The following is a 21,308-nucleotide window of genomic DNA, read 5'->3' on the forward strand; positions in this document are numbered from 1 at the left end:
TGCGTTCCCCTGACCTTAAGGCTTGATTGTTCTTACAATACCAAGCTTCTGATGGACAATTCTAATTACAGAGTCACTTATCTCCTGTAGTCAGGCATTTAGTCTCTACTAGGTGTGAGTGTCATGCCAGGAGCTTCTTTTCAGATGATGAGTAATTTTCAGTCACAGAAAACATGGCATTCCTCCAGAACCCAGAACTCTCCTCTGAGGCTTCCTAGGAATATAATATATTTGATTCAATGGATATCTTTAATACCACTGCATTTAACAGTTCATATAACCCAAGTGACAAGCCAGTTTAACCAAAGCTTGGAGTCTATTCTCTTTTGTTTCTTTCTCAAATCTGACAACTTTGTGAATCTTTGGGAAATGTGTCAGAGAAATATTCCCAAATGTTATGTATATGTTATTTCCTAAATCTAAAAAAAAAAAAAAAAAAGCCTTTTTAAGTGTTCTGCCATATTTTAGTATTGTTCTTTATTTTTATCTTTTCAGAATATCTTGTTATATCCTAAATTTTAACTCTAAGTCATATACTGATGGGCATTATGTCTTTAAAATATATAGGGTTTATCTATCACTATCTTGCATGCATGTGTTTAACTAGGGCCATGGAAATGCTCAATACTTCCCACTTAAGCAGATCTAAATAGCATTATGTCTTCACTGAAGTGGATACCTAAAAATGCTGCAAAATATTAGAAAAATCAGACATTCTTGATTCAGGCTATATGTGATAGCCTGAATGCTAATGTAACTCTGTGACAGGTAGAGACTGTGAACTGCTATTCTTCCCAGGTGAGTGTGAACTACGTTTTTAAAGTAATTTTTATTGGAGTATAGTTAATTTACAATATTGTGTTAGTTTCTGCCATACAGCATATTGAATCAGTTACACATATGCATACATCCACTCTTTTTTAGATTCTGTCCCTATATAGGCCATTACAGAGTACTGAGTAGAGCCCCTGTGATGTACAGTAAGTCTGTGGTTACCTGTTTTATTAATAGTATTGTATATTTGCCAAACCCAATGTCCCAGTTTATCCCTTCCCCTTTCCCCCTTAATCATGTTTGTTGTCTACATCTGTGACTCTATTTGTGTTTTATAAAGGAATTCACTTCTACCATTGTTTTTTAGATTCCACATATAAGTGATATCACATATTTATCTTCTCTGACTTACTTCACACAATATGAAAATATCTAGGTCCATTGTTAACTTGCATTATTTCATTATTTTTTATGACTAATATTCCATTGTATATAAGTCCCACATCTTGACCTGTACTTAGAATGTGAACTAGTTTTGATCTTTGTGAGCAGGATTTAAAAGAACCCTCCATGTCAAGTACCAGAAACTGTGTTGATCTATTCTGGTAAAACACTAAGTTTGACATAGTGGCAGATATGGCTCAGACGGTAAAACGTCTGTCTACAATGCAGGAGACCCTGGTTTGAGCCCTGGGTTGGGAAGATCCCCTGGAGAAGGCAATGGCAACCCACTCCAGTACTATTGCCTCGAAAATTCCCTGGACAGAGGAGCCCAGTAGGCTACAGTCCATGGGATTGCAAATAACTGGACATGACTGAGCAACTTCACTTTCACTTTCCTTTCACTTTCATTGAGGTTACTACTTGGTTTATTTAACACTAGTTCACAGTCATTTGCTGTGTTCCATCTGTATGTTTGGATTATATCCTGGACGTGCACTGTCACATTGTGGAGATTTCTGAATCCTAGTATGTTTATACAGTAAATATTATTTGATTTTTTTAGGAGATAATTTTCATAACTAGATTTGAATTGGGATCTCTACTTTTGAGGCAGCAGTTTTGCCTCAGTTCAGATATATTTTCCTTTTAAGTCAAGTTGCTTTGAATCTGTTCTGCATATTCACAGTTTATTGATCTGTCAGGATATGGGATAACAGAGATGAAGGATTCCTTTTCCAGCTCTTATTCTTTTAGGATACTCCCATTCTCTTCAGCTCAGTGTGTACTGGCTATAGTTTTCTGATTCTGCAAACTATGATATCTATAGGTTTTCACCTTCACACTCAGGCCATGGTGTTTGCACGCAAACTTCACTTAACCATAAGCTAAAAGTCACAGACTTATTTGGACTGTTCCCTGTCTCATATCCTGCAGGCAAGTACGGATTCCTCACCAAAGTGTATCTGCCTTTACTCACTATCTAACATGCTAAGTGGGGCAGGTTCTATCTCAGTTCAGATCTTTCATCTTTATTTGTATCTTTCTGCATATACAGGGTTCTGGAGAGTGAGTAAGATGAAATCCATCAAAAAAGTAACTAGAAAGAGTTTATAGAGCTTCAGTTTTTTCACTCTTATTTTTGGAAATACATTCACTGAATGTAGAATTCTGGATTGACAGTTTATTTTCCCCCCAATATTTTTAAGATAGAGATTTGAATTTCTTTGCAATATGCAAGAAGCCTGAGCTGAATTGGTGTAAAGCTCTAGAGCTGAGATGTTCCTTTAGAATCACCCCATTCAAAGCAAAGAGCCTGAGTGTCCTTTCTTGTCTAGAATGGCCTTCTGGTAGCCCTTGCAAAATATAGTAGATCTGTACAGTGGAATTCCATACAGAAATAAAAAAGAATATTGTACATGTGGAGGAATAAAGAATAGTACATTAATATAAAGAAGTCCAGACACAAAACAGCATATATTATATGCTTCCATTTTCATAAAATGTTCAAAAAGGCAAATATATGGTAGAGAAAATAGGATAATAGTTGCCTGAAACTTGGTCAGGGAAATAGAGAATGAATATGAAACTTGTTGGGGAGATGGAAATGTTCTAGAATTGGATTGTGGTGATAATTGCACAACTAGGCAGATTTACAAAAAAATTATTAAATTGGAAAGTTAAATAGATTAATTTTATGGTTTATAAAATATATTTAACAAAGCTGTTAAAATTAAATATAAGAGTTAACATAAACAAAAATTTTTAATGGAAGAATAAAAATGTCAACAACTTCATGTCCATTATAAAGTGAAAGTGAAGTCAATCAGACGTGTCCAGCTGTTTGCGATCTTATGCTATGGACTGTCAGGCTCCTCTTCCATCCATGGGATTTTCCAGACAAGGAAATGGGTTGTCATTCCCTTTTCCAGGGGATCTTCCAATCCAGGGATCGAATTCAGGTCTTCTGCATTGCAGGCAGACTCTATACCCTCTGAGCCAGGGAATCCATTATAAAACTATTAACAAATTCAGAAAAAAGCAAGTGCAAGGGTGTGGAGAAATAGGAACTCTCCTGCATCTTTTGTGGGAATATAAAATGACTTGGCCACTACAGAAAACACGGTGATACTCAAAAAATTAAAAACAGAATTACCAAATAATCCAGCAATTCCATTTGTAGGTATATACACAGAATTGAAGGCAGGCATTTAAATGAACATTTGTGCAGGAATGTTCCTAGCATAAGTCACAGTAGCAAAAGATGAAAACAACTTTCAGTTCAGTTCAGTTCAGTTCAGTTGCTCAGTCGTGTCCGACTCTTTGCTACCCCATGAATTGCAGCACGCCAGGCCTCCCTGTCCATCACCAACTCCTGGAGTTCACTCAGACTCATGTCCATCGAGTCCGTGATGCCATCCAGCCATCTCATCCTCAGTTGTCAACTTCTTTCTCCTGCTTTCAATCCCTTCCAGCATCAGAGTCTTTTCCAATGAGTCAACTCTTCTCATGAGGTGGCCAAAGTACTGGAGCTTCAGCTTTAGCATCATTCCTTCCAAAGAAATCCCAGGGTTGATCTCCTTCAGAATGGACTGGTTGGATCTCCTTGCAGTCCAAGGGACCATCAAGAGTCTTCTCCAACACCACAGTTCAAAAGCATCAATTCTTCAGCGCTCAGCCTTTTCACAGTCCAACTCTCACATCCATACATGACCACAGGAAAAACAATAGCCTTGACTAGATGGACCTTAGTTGGCAAAGTAATGTCTCTGCTTTTGAATATACTATCTAGGTTGGTCATAACTTTCCTTCCAAGGAGTAAGCGTCTTTTAATTTCATGGCTGCAATCACCATCTGCAGTGATTTTGGAGCCCCACAAAGTAAAGTCTGACGCTATTTTCACTGTTTCCCCATCTATTTCCCATGAAGTCATGGGACCAGATGCCATGATCTTCGTTTTCTGAATGTTGAGCTTTAAGCCAACTTTTTCACTCTCCACTTTCACTTTCATCAAGAGGCTTTTTAGCTCCTCTTCACTTTCTGCCATAAGGGTAGTGTTATCTGCATATCTGAGGTTATTGATATTTCTCCTGGCAATCTTGATTCCAGCTTGTGTTTCTTCCAGTCCAGAGTTTCTCATGACGTACTCTGCATAGAAGTTAAATAAGCAGGGTGACAATATACAGCCTTGATGTACTTATTTTCCTATTTGAAACCAGTCTGTTGTTCCATGTCCAGTTCTAACTGTTGCTTCCTGACCTGCATATAGATTTCTCAAGAGACAGGTTAGGTGGTCTGGTATTCCCATCTCTCTCATAATTTTCCACAGTTTACTGTGATCCACATAGTCAAAGGCTTTGTCATAGTCAATAAAGCAGAAATAGATGTTTTTCTGGAACTCTCTTGCTTTTTCCATGATCCAGCAGATGTTGGCAATTTGATCTCTGGTTCCTCGGCCTTTTCTAAAACCAGCGTGAACATCAGGGAGTTCACGGTTCACGTATTGCTGAAGCCTGGCTTGGAGATTTTTGACCATTACCTTACTAGTATGTGAGATGAGTGCAATTGTGCGGTAGTTCGAGCATTCTTTGGCATTGCCTTTCTTTGGAATTGGAATGAAAACTGATCTTTTCCAGTCCTATGGCCACTGCTAAGTTTTCCAAATTTGTTGGCATATTGAGTGCAGCACTTTGACAGCATCATCTTTCTGGATTTGAAATAGCTCCACTGGAATTCCATCACCTCCACTAGCTTTGTTCATAGTGATGGTTTCAAAAGCCCACTTGACTTCACATTCCAAGATGTCTGGCTCTAGATTATTGATCACATCATCATGATTATCTGGGTCGTAAAGATCTTTTTTGTATAGTTCTTCCGTGTATTCTTGGCACCTCTTCTCAATATCTTCTGCTTCTCTTAGGTTCATACCATTTCTGTCCTTTGAGCCCTTCTTTGCATGAAATGTTCCCTTGGTATCTCTAATTTTCTTGAAGAGATCTCTAGTCTTTCCCATTCTGTTCTTTTCCTCTATTTCTTTGCAGTGATCGCTGAAGAAGGCTTTCTTATCTCTTCTTGCTATTCTTTGGAACTCTGCATGCAGATGCTTGTATCTTTCCTTTTCTCTTTGGCTTTTCGCCTCTCTTCTTTTCACAGCTAATTGTAAGGCCTCCCTAGACAGCCATTTTGCTTTTTTGCATTTCTTTTCCATGGGGATAGTCTTGATCCCTGTCTCCTGTACAATGTCACGAACCTCATTCCATAGTTCATCAGGCACTCTATCTATCAGATCTAGGCCCTTAAATCTATTTTTCACTTCCACTGTATAATCATAAGGGATTTGATTGAGGTTATACCTGAATGGTCTAGTGGTTTTCCCTATTTTCTTCAATTTGAATTTGGCAATAAGGAGTTCATGATCTGAGCCACAGTCAGCTCCTGGTCTTGTTTTTGTTGACTGTATAGAGCTTCTCCATTTTGGCTGCAAACAATATAATCAATCCGATTTTGGTGTTGACCATCTGGTGATGTCAATGTGTAGAGTCTTCTCTTGTGTTGTTGGAAGAAGGTGTTTGCTATGACCAGTGCATTTTTTTGGCAAAACTCTATTAGTCTTTGCCCTGCTTCATTTCACATTCCAAAGCCAAATTTGCCTGTTACTGTAGGTGTTTCTTGACTTCCTACTTTTGCATTCCAGTCCCCTATAATGAAAAGGACAAATGATGAATGCAAATAATAAACAAAATATGGTATACATATACAATGAAATATTCTTCAACCTTAAAAATGTAGATGAACCTTGAAAATATTTTGCTAATGAAGAAAGCCAGACACAAAATGATTGCATGATTCCACTTATATAAAGTACTTAGAATCGTCAGAATTCATAGAAACAAGATGTAAAATAGTGGTTACTAAGCACTGGAGAATCCTAGGGAAGGGGGAGCCTGGTGGGCTGTTGTCTCTGGGGTTGCACAGAGTCGGACACTACTGAAGCGACTTAGCAGCAGCAGCAGCAGTAAGCACTGGGGGGACAGATGATTGAGAAACTTTTTTTTTTTTTTTTGAGAAACTATTTTTTGAGAAACTTTGAGAAAATAGTTTGAGAAATTATTTTTTAGTAGGTACAGAGTTTCAGTTTGGGATGATGAAAAAGTCTGCAGTTGGGTAATGATGACCCCTACGTAACAATGCGGATGCACTTAACACCTCCAAAAACAGAAACTATTAAACCAATAATTTTATTTTATATATATTTTACCACAGTAAAAAATAAATAGCTACAACAGTGGTTCTCAAATAACCATGCTATAGAATGTACTTACCAAGGAAGCTGCACTTTTACCAATTTGCTATTCCTGAAGCAGGTGGTTCTAGAACCAGTATTTTAAGAAATACTGCCCTACAGATACAGGAAGAAAAATACTGCATGATCGGACTTACACAAGAAGATTCAGGTGTTCTCACCACACACACACACACACGCACGCACAGACACAAGGTGCTCTCTCACCACACACACAGGTGGTCTCACCACACACACACACACACACACCTTGTGGTTATTAGATAAATAAATCCTGGGGATGGAGTGGACAGTATGGTGATTATAGCTAACAAAACTGTGTTGTTATGTCTGAAAGTTGTATAGAGAGTAGATCTCAAAACCAAATGAAATCAAACCAACCAAAAGAGACAAAATATAGCACCTACCTTCAAGGGTCCATAATCTAGTGAAGAAACAAACTAACTTTGAGTAATTGGTGGCTTCATGTCAATGTATGGCAAAACCAATACAGTATTGTAAATTAAAATAAAGTAAAAATAAAAATTAAAAAAAAAAGAGAAACCAACTATTAGTCTCAAAAAAATCCACCAAAGAGGTAACTATGTGAGATGACGGATATATTCATTAACTTGACCACAGTAACCATTTCACTATGTAAAGCAAACCATCATGTTGTACATGTTTTGGAAGAGAAAAGTTTGTAATTATCCATCAAAATAAGAACAAGAAATGTGTTAATTTCCAAATATATTTATTATGATATAAATAGATACATCAAGAAACTAAAATGCATATCTACCAATGCAAAAGAAGTGAGTTAAAAATTAATTTCATAATGATTAAATATATTGTGCATAATTAGTTTTTTAAAATTATGGCTTAAGCTTATATGTGTATAATAACATATAGGTATTTCATGTGCACTGCTGTGGTAAGTCGCTTCAATCTTGTCCGACTCTTTGTGACTCTTATGGACTATTGCTCACCAGGCTCCTCTATCCATGGGATTCTCCAGGCAAGAATACTGAAGTGGGTTGCCATGCTTTTCTCCAGGAAATTATTTCATAATCTCATATAAATACAAAGTAAAATTTAGCAGCATGCATTCTAAAAGAAATGTCTGTATAAAGGAACCCAGACAAACTCAGAGAATACAGATATTTCAAATACATGTAATGTTTGAATAGACATATGAAAGCATGTATTCTAAAATAATGCATCCCTTGTTTCATCCCTAAGAATGTTTTATAAAACAGAATATGATTTCTTTTAAAATTAAAAATTACAAAGATGAAAAAAATTGCATAGATCCCTGTCTCTGCTCATGATATAAAAGAGCATATATTAATTTTCAAATTGGAGCCAAGAAAACAAGAAAACTGAACACTCTCCAAAATTGCTGGTTTCAAGGGGAAAAAATAACATACCTACACATGCTTAGAATATATAGGAGGTATATTAGTTTAGGTAACACTAGATGTATCGTAAGCTACCAAAAGTATTAAGTTAACAACTTGAGCACAAAAAAATTAATCCTCATTGTTGATCAGTTTAAGGATGGTATTCTCTATTGAAACTTTCAACCTATGCAAAGTGATTCAAGGATGCCAGAACCGTCTATGCTATGTTCTACCATTATCATCCAGCTGAATGAAAGGAAGGGTAACATCAGAGTTGCCTTTTTCTTAAAAGCCTTAGCCAAGCTATGGCACACAACTTTCTCTTATTCTGATGGTGAGAATAGTCCTTGCCTAACACTAAAGAATGCTGTTTTCTAGCTTTGTGCTCAAATATAAAGGAAAGGACAAAGGTTTCTAAGAGTGGCTATATGTCTGTGTCTAAACGTGGCCATAAACGAATGGAATAAAAGTTAAATGTATGGAATGTAGACAAAGCTGTATGTAGGGATAATCTATACCATTAAATGACAGGGAAATCCCACACTAATTTTCTGAATTTGCTTCCAGTAACACTTCTCACAGTTTCCTTCAATGAAATCTGTAACTCTTTCTCCAGGAAGGGTACATATGTAACAACATAAATAATAATTTTAAATAAGATAGCTGTTAAAAAAAAATAGTTGTCAAGCCTGTGTCACTTCAGTTCAATTCAGTCACTCAGTCATGTCTGACTCCTTGTGACCCCATGAGGCCTCCCTGTCCATCACCAACTCCCAGAGTTTATGCAAACTCATGCCCATTGAGTTGGTGATGCCATCTAACCATCTCATCCTCTGTCATCCCCTTCTCCTCCCGCCTTCAATCTTTCCCAGCATCAGGGTCTTTTCAAATGAGTCAGTTCTTCACAGCAGGTGGCCCAAGTATTAGAGTTTCAGCTTCAGCATCAGTTCTTCCAATGAATATTCAGGACTGATTTCCTTTAGGATGGACTGGTTGGATCCCCTTTCCGTCCAAGGGACTCTTAAGGGTCTTCTTCAATACTACAGTACAAAAACATAAATTCTTCAGCGCTCAGCTTTCTTTATAGTCCAACTCTCACATCTATACATGACTACCATAGCTATGACTAGATGGACCTTTGTTGGCAAAGTCATGTCTCTGCTTTTTAATATGCTGTCTAAGTTGGTCATAGCTTTTCTTCCAAGCAGCAAGAGTCTTTTAATTTCATGGCTGCAGTCACCATTGCAGTGATTTTGGAGCTCCCCCAAAATAAAATCTGCCACTGTTTCCACTGTTTTCCCATCTATTTGCCATGTAGTGATGGGACCAGATGCCATGATCTTAGTTTTCTGAATGTTGAGTTTTAAGCCAACTTTTTAAAGCCTGTGTATTTTGTCTGTTATAACTGAGTTTATAGGGAAATAACCTGACATGAAATATGAACAGGTACAATAATCCTAAGTCTTCCATGATCTCATAGGATACTGCCATCATCAAGTAGTGGGAAAACTAAAGATGAATAGTACCTCAGTGGTGTGTAGTGTGTGTGTGTGTGTGTGTGTGTGTGTGTGTGTGTGTGTGTGCGCACACTCAAGAGGAATGAGAGTATTCAAGTGGTCACAGTTTCTGCTCATATTACATATTCCTCTCGACTTTCAGGCATTAATTGAGCAGCCTTTATGAAAATTTATTTCTTCTCCATCTTAATACCAGAAAACTAAACAATAATTCTCAAAATATAGCATACCTTAGAATCACCACACAGATTGTTGGACCCTACCTTTTAACTTTTAAAAAAATGATTAAGAACAGTAGTAGGCAAAATTCTAAGACATTTTGCAACAGGTCTTAGTACACTTAAGTGTGAAATATACTTTTGAAGTATATCTTTTTAATGCATAACACATGAATTTGCTTAAAAGCTAGTTGTATTTCTTATGTATTATTACATCCTACATTTAGCAGATGTTATATAACAACAAATATTTGTTTATTGAATAAAAACTTCCACAATTCACAGTAAATATTTTACAGAGACCTTAAGAGATGAAGACAAATTTAGTTCCTTTCATGAGACATTTTTAATCCAACTGGAAGTTTTTTTCAGGGTAGAAATTATCCTGCATCCTATGATCCTGGAATAATAAAACATTAGAAAATGGAAGATCTAATTTCAGTTATACCAACACCATGTTTTTAAGGTATAATTTTATTATATCTCCATGAATTATCTTGACTCTCAGTTTTTATCAAATATATGAACACATCTGTTATCTCTTGAGACCTTTATTTTCCAGCAATCCGTATACCTTATGCCAAAATACACTGAGATTTGTGTTCTACCATGTGTTTTGTAGAATCTCTTCACAGACACCATTTTTGAAGTTGAGTTCTCAGACAAGTACAAGAAAACAGTCTTTATGCTAAGCTTAAGAGTAAATTAATATTTTTCATTTTACAATAGGATGTTCATAGAAAATCAGTATCTATTGTCTGAAGCAAACCCAGGATAAACCAGTCTCTCACTCTGTTCACTCTCCCTGATTTTTCCATAGTGGTAGACACACAAAAGAGGGGAAAATATGGCCTAATGCTGGTTCATTACAGCAGCTATATACAGTTTTTCTACTTCATTCAAATCAATATATCATTTGTGATTTAAAGCCAAATTCAGAAGCCATTTGCTGATATTGAATAGAAGCTTCCATGTGGATCCATTTGAATTACTCTGCTTAATTCTTCTTTTTAAAAATAGAAGTGTCACAGAGTAGTGATGATAAAAAATAGTGATATTTGCCCTCAAATCTCACTGTTTAGCTGTACCTTCTTTTTTATTGGTTAATATTTAGAGATGACGTTTACTGACTCAATGTAATTAGTAAAACTTTGTAAGATGGGCAAAAGAAGGACATTAAGCAATATGATTATTTAATTTTCTCTGATCAGCTCAGGTATCCCAATTATGCTGTGCTGATTGCATCTAGAGTAACTAGTCATTGACTTGATTGCTTACAGCAAAATAAGTGGAGTACGGAGTTGTCAGTAAGAGATATGAATTAATTTTTTTTCCCTAAATGACCTAAATGAAATGCTTGGTGAAGATTAAAAAAAAAAAAAAAAAGACAATGCTTGATTTTAGCTGGAAAGAAAAGATTAATGCACAGTCAAAATAACAATATCCTTCTTATTGTCTCCAAATGCACTTAAAATTTAACCAATTTTATTTATGGAGTTAACAAACATTTTATACATTAGAGGCACCAGTTCTTGAAGCTATCAATTGATTCACCTCTACCTTATCTGTGCTTAATACTTTGCAGCTTAAAGTGCACTTAACTGATGTAATTTGATCATTATAATACTGAACCATGAATAGGGAAGATTTTGTGAGACCCCCTAGTTCATTGCAGGTGAAAGTATGGGCATTACATCTCTTGATCAGTGCTATACAACTAGTGAACAATAGCACACTGTGATTTTTAGATAGCCCAGTAAGTTCATTAGTTCGTTATACCCTATTTGGTCAATTTTCTTTGTGTTTTACAAACTAAAGGATATTTAGTGTGTATAGTTTTCTAAGAATCAGAGGCTAAAACTTGCTGTATATAATATACTCTCATAACTGAAACTCTAGAACCAGGTTGCTTGGGTTCGAAGGACAACTCTACCTTCATGTGTGACGTGACCTGGAACAAGTTGTTTAAACTCATTTATCTCAGTTTCTTAATTTCTTTTTCTTAAACCAAGGCTAATATTAAAACTGAGTTATGGGGATTTATCTCATAAGGATGTTGTGAGGTTTTAATACTTAATATATTCAAACACTTAGAAGAATTATTAAGTATGTTATTTTTATACATTGTAGTTAAGTCAGTTATCATTATAAAATGCATTACTGTAAAGAAGACAAAAAAACAAAATCTCTAAAGCTCATATACTGAATGTTAAGTCCTAGAGCCAAAAGAATTTAGGTTTAGATAACTATTAAATTTACCTGTGTGTGTGCATGTGTGTGTGTGTGAAATGAAATTATTCAATTATTTGGTAATCTGAGACAGAGTATTATTTCCTCACATTTCCTTGAAATACTCAGAATCATAAAACCAAAATACTGTTGTGCACAACTAGCAGAAAAAAGTTGTTTTTTTATGAAAATATAATGGACTTGTATTAAGCTATTTATCTGGTTTGCCTCATTTTATTAGCAACCTCTTGCAATGCATTACATTTTTTTATGGGAGGTGGCAATGCAGACTTCCACATTAACCTGAGACAAGACCTGTGACCACACTTGTTCTAACCCACTGTACTAATCAGATGGAGCAGCATTTGAATTGGTTTAATAGATACGGTGATTTGAATAACAGTTATTGCAATGAATGCTGCAAAAATAAGAAAAGGAATGTATTTTAGCCTTGAAATGGTATTAGCTTAACAGTGTAATAGACTGTCTATTTATCTACACCTAATACATTTTCTCTATATATTTAAATAACTGCTGGTTTTAATGAATTTTATTGAACTTGGAAATTGCCCTAAAATTTCAGCTTATGCATTTGAATACACTACTGAATATTTATGACTTTGTAACATCACTGTAGGAGTTCTGTATGACCATTATGAGTACTGCTTTTTAAGGGATGCTTACCTTGGAAGACAAAATTGACATGCGATCATATAGCTAATCATAATTACACACTTTTTTTTTCCATTTTACATTCACCAAATTCAGTATCTGTCTTGTTATTGGTTAAGATATTTGAACACAAAATATTGTCTATTCATATAATATGTTTAATTCTTTACTATGATGTCTTTCCTGACATCTTTATTGAAAATAGTCAACACTCATTTTTCCCTATCTCTGGCAGTTTTTACCAACTAAAATTATTCTATTTCATTTTATTTTATTTTTCTCTCTATTGGTTCACTGGAATTGTATTTGTCTTATCGTATTTTTAATCTGGCACAAAATAAGTACTCAATAAAGTCGAATGCACTTTCACAATACTTTATTCAAAGCCCTGAGGACCATGTAGGTTAAGAATTCAAATAAATTTTTATTTTAGGTATGCAAAAATAAACATATACCAAATATCACAGCATACTTCTGTAGGGCCTGGATAGACCCCTAAAATCAAATAATATTTTTTAATCAGCAAAACATATATATTCACACTAGTGAGTTGAATAAGGAATCTGAGTATACTCATGTCACTTCAGATCAGGTCAGGTTTTGCTGCCAAAATGAATTTCATAATTTTTGTTTTGTGGATTTATCTTTAATGACTAAGAGGTACAAGGCATAAAAATAAAAGAAAAATATACAGTTTATAAAAACATTATCTGAGGGCTTAAGTGAATATCATGAAAATGTAAAACAAGAAAAGTTTAATAAGTTGTGAACAAGAGATCTGTCATTCTGTCTTTGAATATTAGGACCTAGTAGTGTGCCTAGTACATGGATAAAATTCAAGAAACTGTTAGTAAATGAATAACAGTAAAAGCTACTTGTATCTTATGTCCTTCTCTGAACAGATTGTTCTTTCCATTGATTAACTCATTTAATTCTCACTATTATATGAGGTAGATGCTATTTCTGTCCATTTCACAAATGAAGAAATTAAAAGATTATATCACAAGGTCTCAACAGTGTGAGATGAAAACGCACTGATTCCATTCAAGAAATACAGTTACAAAATCTATGTTTTAACTGCTATGGTATGGTGCTTTGTGTATTCCTGTAATCCCTGGCATGTTCAGTTTAGTTCAGTTGATCAGTCATGTCCGACTTTTTGTGACCCCATGAATCGCAGCACACTAGGCCTCCCTGTCCATCACCAACTCCAGGAGTTCACTCAGACTCACGTACATCGAGTCAGTGATGCCATCCAGCCATCTCATCCTCTGTCATCCCCTTTACCTCCTGCCCCCAATCCCTCCCAGCATCAGAGTCTTGTCCAATGAGTCAACTCTTCACATGAGGTGGCCACAGTACTGGAGTTTCAGCTTCAGCATCATTCCCTCCAAAGAAATCCCGGGGCTGATCTCCTTCAGAATGGACTGGTTGGATCTCCTTGCAGTCCAAGGGACCATCAAGAGTCTTATCCAACACCACAGTTCAAACGCATCAATTCTTCGACACTCAGCCTTCTTCACTGTCCAACTCTTACATCCATACATGACCACAGGAAAAACCATTGCCTTGACTAGATGGACCTTAGTTGGCAAAGTAACGTCTCTGCTTTTGAATATACTATCTAGGTTGGTCATTACTTTTCTTCCAAGGAGTAAGCGTCGTTTAATTTCATGGCTGCAGTTACCATCTGCAGTGATTTTGGAGCCCAAAAAATAAAGTCTGACACTGTTTCCACTGTTTCCCCATCTATTTCCCATGAAGTCATGGGACTGGATGCCATGATCTTCGTTTTCTGAATGTTGAGCTTTAAGCCAACTTTTTCACTCTCCTCTTTCACTTTCATCAAGAGGCTTTTGAGTTCCTCTTCACTTTCTGCCATAAGGGTGGTGTCATCTGTATATCTGAGGTTATTGATATTTCTCCTGGCAATCTTGATTCCAGCTTGTGTTTCTTCCAGTCCAGAGTTTCTCATGACGTACTCTGCATAGAAGTTAAATAAGCAGGGTGACAATATACAGCCTTGATGCACTCCTTTTCCTATTTGGAACCAGTCTATTGTTCCATGTCCAGTTCTAACTGCTGCTTCCTGACCTGCACACAGATTTCTCAAGAGGCAAGTTAGATGGTCTGGTATTCCCATCTTTTTCAGATTTTTCCACAGTTTACTGTGATCCACACAGTCAAAGGCTTTGGCATAGTCAAGAAAGCAGAAAGAGATGTTTTCCTGGAACTCTCTTGCTTTGTTCATGATCCAGCAGATGTTGGCAATTTGATCTCTGGTTCCTCGGCCTTTTCTAAAACCAGCGTGAACATCAGGAAGTTCACAGTTCACGTATTGCTGAAGCCTGGCTTAGAGAATTTTGAGCATGCCTTTACTAGCATGTGAGATGAGTGCAATTGTGGGGTAGTTTAAGCATTCTTGGCATTGCCCTTCTTTGGAATTGGAATGAAAACTGACCTTTTCCAGTCCTGTAGCCACTGCTGAGTTTTCCAAATTTGTTGGCGTATTGAGTGCAGCACTTTCACAGCATCATCTTTCAGGATTTGAAACAGCTCAACTGGAATTCCATCACCTCCATTAGCTTTGTTTGATGCTTTCCAAGGCCCACTTGACTTCACATTCCAGGATGTGAAGCCACATGTCTGGCTCTACATTAGTGATCACATCATCATGATTATCTGGGTCGTGAGGATCTTTTTTGTACAGTTCCTCTGTGTATTCTTGACACCTCCTCTTAATATCTTCTGTTTCTGTTAGGTCCATATCATTTCTGTCCTTTATCGAGCCCATCTTTACATGAAATGTTCCCTTGGTATCTCTAATTTTCTTGAAAAGATCTCTAGTCTTTCCCATTCTGTTGTTTTCCTCTATTTCTTTGCAGTGATCGCTGAAGAAGGCTTTCTCATCTCTGCTTGCTATTCTTTGGAACTCTGCATTCTGATGCTTATATCTTTCCTTTTCTCCTTGGCTTTTCACTTGTCTTCTTTTCATAGTTATTTGTAAGGCCTCCCCAGACAGCCATTTTGCTTTTTTGCATTTCTTTTCCATGGGGATGGTCTTGATCCCTGTCTCCTGCACAACGTCACGAACTGCCAGGGGCCAGCGTGAGGAATTCCGCCCATGGCAAAGGTCATGAGGAAGGAGGCTTGGCATACGCAAAGGCATGATCAAGCCTCAGGAAAACCCCTGTTCCCGAGCATCTAACCCCAAAGCCAGAGTCTGGTTTATGCTCTCACCTACACCTCTGACTTTACGGGGGGCTCTCCCCCATAACCGTTTCTCTCAGAGAAGGAGTAAACATGCAGCTCCAAGGCAATAAAAATTCTTGGGCGTGACAAGAGTGTTTCAGCCTATGGATTCATTTGAAGGCTATCTAGCCCACCTGTATAGATTCGTCCAGCCACATGTGATTGTTTATAGCCTCCCAATCTGAGAGGCATGAGATATTTTAGACTTACTAAAGGCAAATTCTCTTGTGGAGTTAGAAATTATTAGTATAATGGGTTGGTTAGGAATTATATTGGTGAAGGGTTTTTCATTTGTTGTGTCAATAATTGCTGCTAACTCCCTGCTCTGGGTGGGACAAGGATGTCTCAAGTCAAACCTCTCTGTTGACAGACTAGCTTGTGTGACAGGATTATCCATACTCCTGCCACGTGATTGTTTACTACCTCTTAACCATAAACAGCACAGAGTTTTGGAGTATTTTGAGAGTCTTAATTAGCATAGGGCTTTTTCTTCTTGTTGAGTCAATGATTGCCGCCAGGCCTCTGTATCCTTAGGCACCTGGGAATATATTAATCAATGTATTTGGAATATAGCAAAGGGAATATAGTAGTTTTTGATGTTAGCAATACTAGACTTTTTGAGTTAATGGATTTTCTCTTTTGTAATAGATCACTGTACTTTGTTATAAATCACTGTGTCCTTGCTATGTAAGAATGTAACTTTATCATATCTTAAGACTAAACAGATCTTAAGAGGAGCATTGGTGAAAGGATTTTCATTTGTTAGGCTGATGTTTGCTGCTAAATCTCCATGTTCCCTACCCTTATAATGAATATAACTAACATATAGGAGAAATAAGTATTAACCTTTAAGACTAATCATGTTAACCTTGGGTTAAATAAATTCCTTTCTTGATTGTAACTCACTACACCCTCACCCTATAGGAATGTAACTTTATTTGGAGGGCGGTGCTTGGTTTAAGAAAAAACACCCTTGGAAAAAATAAGTTTTTTGGTTATCAAAAAGAAAGGATCATAAAATGTCAGCAGGTCTCACTCATGGCCAGAAGATGATGTACCTTTTTTTATACATTTATGTGAAGCACCTGATTTTGATAAAGGTCAGGACTGCTGACCCCCACGTGACTCTGTATTCATCCCTATGTGTAACAAAAGGTATATAAGCAAACCCAAAAATAAAGAAATCGGATCAGTTTCCGGAAAGACTGATTCCCCCATGTCGCTTCTTTCTTGCTCCCGTTTTTCTGGCTGAATTCCCGTCTGGAGCATGGATGCTATTCCACATAATCCAAGTTATTCAGCCTCTTTTTCTCCACTAATCTTCCGACTACACTATCCATTTCTAATCTCTCTATATCTGTGATTAAATATGTATTTTTCCAAAGACGCCGACTCTGTCCCCACCTTCGAATCACCCTGGATCCACCGGGGCTGGACCCCGGCAACGAACCTCATTCCATAGTTCATCAGGCACTCTATCTATCAGATCTAGGCCCTTAAATCTATTTCTCACTTCCACTGTATAATCATAAGGGATTTGATTGAGGTCATACCTGAATGGTCTAGCAGTTTTCTGTACTTTCTTCAATTTGAGTCTGAATTTGGTAATAAGGAGTTCATGATCTGAGCCACAGTCAGCTCTTGGTCTTCTTTTTGTTGACTGTATAGAGCTTCTCCATCTTTGGCTGCAAAGAATATAATCAATCTGTTTTCGGTGTTGACCATCTGGTGATGTCCATGTGTAGAGTCTTCTCTTGTGTTGTTGGAGAGAGTGTTTGTTATGACTAGTGCATTTTCTTGGCAAAACTCTATTAGTCTTTGCACTGCTTCATTCTGCATTCCAAGGCCAAATTTGCCTGTTACTTCAGGTGTTTCTTGACTTCCTACTTTTGCATTCCAGTCCCCTATAATGAAAAGGACATCTTTTTTGGGTGTTAGTTCTAAAAGGTCTTGTAGGTCTTCATAAAACCATTCACCTTCAGCTTCTTCAGCGTTACTGGTTGGGGAATAGACTTGGATTACTGTGATATTAAATGGTTTGCCTTGGAGACGAACAGAGATCATTCTGTCATTTTTGAGATTGCATCCAAGTACTGTATTTCGGACACTTTTGTTGACCATGATGGCTACTCCATTTCTTCTGAGGGATTCCTGCCCACAGTAGTAGATGTAATGGTCATCTGAGTTAAATTCACCCATTCCAGTCCATCTTAGTTCACTGGTTCCTAGAATGTCGACGTTCACTCTTGCCATCTCTTGTTTGACCACTTCCAATTTGCCTTGATTCATGGACCTGACATTCCAGATTCCTATGCAATATTGCTCTTTATAGCATTGGACCTTGTTTCTATCACCAGTCACATCCACAGCTGGGTATTGTTTTTGCTTTGGCTTCATCCCTTCATTCTTTCTGGAGTTATTTCTCCACTGATCTCCAGTAGCATATTGGGCACCTACTGACCTGGGGAGTTCCTCTTTCAGTATCCCGTCATTTTGCCTCTTCATACTGTTCATGGGGTTCTCAAAGCAAGAATACTGAAGTGGTTTGCCATTACCTTCTCCAGTGGATCACATTCTGTCAGATCTCTCCACCAGGACCCACCCGTCTTGGGTTGCCCCGGGGGCATGGCTTAGTTTCATTGAGTTAGACAAGGCTGTGGTCCTAGTGTGATTAGATTGACTAGTTTTCTGTGCTTATGGTTTCAGTGTGTCTGCTGTCAATGCCCTCTTGCAACACCTACCATCTTACTTGGGTTTCTCTTACCTTGGGCATGGGGTATCTCTTCGAGGCTGCTCCAGCAAAGCACAGCCGCTGCTCCTTACCTTGGACAAGGGGTATCTCCTTACCGATGCCCTTCCTGACCTTCAATGTGGGATAGCTCCTCTAGGCCCTCCTGTGCAGCCACCACTCCTTGGGTTGCTCCTCCCGGCTGCCGCCACTGGCCTCGGGCTCGGGGTGGCTCCTCAGGGCCACTGCCCCGTCCTCGGGTGAGAAGTGGCTTCTCCAGGCCGCCCCTGGCCTTGGATGCAGGGTAGTTCCTCTCAGCCGCTGCCCCTGACCTGGGACACCAGGTGTCTCCTCCTGGCCGCCACTGACCTCGGATGTTGGGTAGCTCCTCTCGGCCGCCGCCCCGATCTCAGACGCAGGGTAGCTCCTCTCAGCCATTCCTGCGCCGTCGCAGCCTGGCACTCTCGGCCTGCCCCTGACCTCGGACGTAGGGTAACTCCTCTCGGCCGCGCGCTTAGTGCGCCCGGTCCCAGCCGCCCGCTCTTGCATGTAGCAGTACTCAGTAAGTATTAGCTAAATATAGTTGAGAAAGTCTCAACTAAATATATAAGCAGGCAAAATTATTTGTGTGTGATGAATTATGGCAATGTCTTTAACAAAAAGAGATTTAGAATTGGACAGATCTTGTTTCCATCGTGTATTGAATCTTGACCAGCTACTCTTATTTTTAGAAATTTAGTCAACATCTATCAATTTCATTCAAAAGCAGAGACATTACTTTGGCAACTAAGGTCCATCTTGTCAAGGCTATGGTTTTTCCTGTGGTCATGTATGGATGTGAGAGTTGGTGTTGGAGAAGACTCTTGAGAGTCCCTTGGACTGCAAGGAGATCCAACCAGTCCATTCTGAAGGAGATCAGTCCTGGGTGTTCTTTGGAAGGAATGATGCTAAAGCTGAAACTCCAGTACTTCGGTCACCTCATGTGAAGAGTTGACTCATTGGAAAAGACTCTGATGCTGGGAGGGATTGGGGGCAGAAGGAGAAGGGGACGACAGAGGATGAGATGGCTGGATGGCATCACTGACTCGATGGACATTAGTCTGAGTGAACTCCCGGAGTTGGTGATAGACAATAAGGCCTGGAATGCTGCAATTCATGGGGTCGCAAAGAGTTGGACACAACTGAGCGACTGAACTGAACTGAACTGAACTGAAAGTGCACGCAGTAATTGCATTTTCCTAGCCAGCATTTTGTGAGAATTACATCAGATTCCATGCATACCCAAATTTCTATAAATTCTACTATCAGGATTAGTTTCTTTTTTCTTATGAACAGATAAGTATAACTGCAAGATGAGCTTCCTAGGTGGCTCAGTGGTAAAGAATCCGTCTGTCAATCCAGGAGACTCAAGGGACCCAGGCTCGATCCCTGGGAGGGAAAGATGGCAACCTGGAGAGGGAAATGGCAACTTGCTTCATTATTCTTGCCTGGAAAATTGCACGGGCAGAGGAGACTAGAGGATCACAGAGAGTCAGACACAGCTAAGCAACTGAGGACACACACACAAAACTGCAAGATAGCTGTAATGGGTCGATTTAATGGTCCATGTACCTAAACTCAGTGTGTGTGTGTGTGTGTGTGTGTGTGTGTGTGTGTGTGTGCGCGCGCGCGTGCATGCATGCTCATTTTGTTCTCAGGCGCTCAGCCCTGTCAGACTATTCCCATGGACTGTAGCCTTCCAGGCTCCACTGTCTATGGAATTTTCCAGCCTAGAATAGTAGACTGGGTTGCCATTCCTGCTCCAAGGGATCTCTCCCACCCAGGGATCAAACACACGTCTCTTGCTTCTCTTGCATTGTCAGGCAAATTCTTTACCACAGAGCTACCTGGAAAGCCCTAAACTAGTGCCTGCCCTCTCTGAGGTTTGAACTCAGGATGTTCAGATTATGAGACTGACATGCTGCCAACTAAACTCTTGTTCTCAGTTATTCAGTCAGCCACTAAACCTAGGTATTGTGAAGGTATTTTATAAATGTGATTAATATGTACAATCTGTTAACTCTAAGTAAAGGACATCCCTAGAATTTCCAGTCAGCTGGCTTGCCCCATGAATTTCAGATTTGCCTACAGATCTTATGATCATATAAGCCAATTCTTTGAAATAATTATATAAATATAAATTAAATAGCCATTAGTTTACATAGATAAAAATAAATGACTGAATAAATAAGTAAATGCAGGAGAATAGGGAAACCTCCCAAGCAGAAGAATTCCAAATAATTTGTATAAATAGCCCTGAAGAAGGTGAAGCACATAACTCTCTACATAGGCTGTACATAGGGAATTTTTAAAAAGTCAATTGTGGAAGGGGGTGAGTGACTTTATGAAAAATGTTTGAATTTTAATTAACAATAATATATCAATATCTGTTCTTTCCTTATAAAAATGTATAATAATAATGTAAGATTTTAGTAACAGAGGAAATAGTATAAGATATATAGCAATTTTCTGTACTATTTTTGTGTTTTTCTATAAATATAAAATTACTCTAAAATAAAATGTTTATTAAACATCTTCAGTCATACTTCCTCTGACTTCAACTGCATTGTTGATTTAATTACATTAACTAAAATTCTACATATAATTTTGAGTGAACCTGCATATTCTCAACTCTTCCTTCATGTATTACAAACTATTAATAAAACAGAATTACTTTTGTAGATGTTTATCTCATCTATTACACATCGTATTTTAGTACTATTGTTGTTAGGCTGTAATCTTATTTTTAGTTTC

This window comes from Capricornis sumatraensis, chromosome 7 (assembly GCF_032405125.1).
Source record: "Capricornis sumatraensis isolate serow.1 chromosome 7, serow.2, whole genome shotgun sequence".
In the NCBI taxonomy this organism is placed as follows: domain Eukaryota; kingdom Metazoa; phylum Chordata; class Mammalia; order Artiodactyla; family Bovidae; genus Capricornis; species Capricornis sumatraensis.